This window comes from Sciurus vulgaris (assembly GCF_902686455.1).
Source record: "Sciurus vulgaris genome assembly, chromosome: 15".
Classification (NCBI taxonomy): domain Eukaryota; kingdom Metazoa; phylum Chordata; class Mammalia; order Rodentia; family Sciuridae; genus Sciurus; species Sciurus vulgaris.
In genome coordinates this window covers 63,183,690-63,184,789 of record NC_136476.1, presented here as the reverse complement: position 1 = coordinate 63,184,789, position 1,100 = coordinate 63,183,690, and positions in this window count along the sequence as shown.

The window sequence follows — 1,100 nt, the reverse complement described above, 5'->3', positions numbered from 1 at the left end:
GTGGGTCTTCTGTTTTCAAGGTCACTTCATTATCCAGGATGGCTGCTGGATTTCCAGCTCTCCTGTCTGAATACCAGCCAGCAGGGAGGAGGAAAATCCAGGAAAGGGCTTTAAACACATTTCCTGTTAGTCACATGTCATCCCCACTTACATCCTGCTGACCAGAACTGAGTTTTGGGATTATAGCTTAGCTCCAAGGGAAATGTAGTCCTTGCTCAGCATGGCTATGTGTCCATTTAAAAATTAGGTGACTACTACCATCAAAGACTAAGAGAAAGGATATTGGGAGATAGCTGGTAGTCTTGGCCACTCCTTCCATTTCTTTATTCACATTGGTGATATGAAAATTAAACTATTCAAGACTAAGGACAACAAGAGTTCATATTTATTGTGCATTTATTATGTGCCAGGCTTTGCTCTGGGCACTTTCCATGTAATCATGTAGCTAATCCTCACAAAACCCTTTTAAGTAAGACCCTATTTTTACCCTATTACATAGATGGGAAAACAGAGGTCAAGAGAGCCTAGAGCCCAAGGTCATATAGCTCATAAGGGTTACTGCTAAGTTTGGAGTCCAAGTTCTTAATTAACTAAGTACAATGCATTGCCTTTGGGCAGTGTGAGAGAGGCGTAAGCATGTCTTATTTTGGTAACTGTTATTTTGGAATTTTTTGTCACTCATATCTGGAGTCTGCCATCTCTGCTAGAGACCTTCCTTGGGTTGAAATTAATTAGCGAGCCATGGGCAATCCTTCAATTAATGACTACTCCACCCCTATTTCTTCTCAAGTCTGTTAAGCAGCTGAGTCTTGCCCTTTATAATTAGGAAAAATAGGGTCAGATTCCAGGACCAGCTTTATGCTTAGGAAGAATGGGACGCATCCTACCTAAGGCGGAGCAAGCGTGGCAGCCCAGCAAACCCATCTCCTGGCAACTGGAGTGCTGCAGCTTCAAAAGCTCTGGAGCAAGAAAGACCTCAGGGTGAATTCTCCTTGACCTCGCAACGTCTGTGGAAAGACCCCTGTGTGTGTTTGTTGTGAGGAGAAAAGTGCCGGGTTGCGCACACACAGCGTATCGGGTGGAGTCTGGCACCTAGCAGG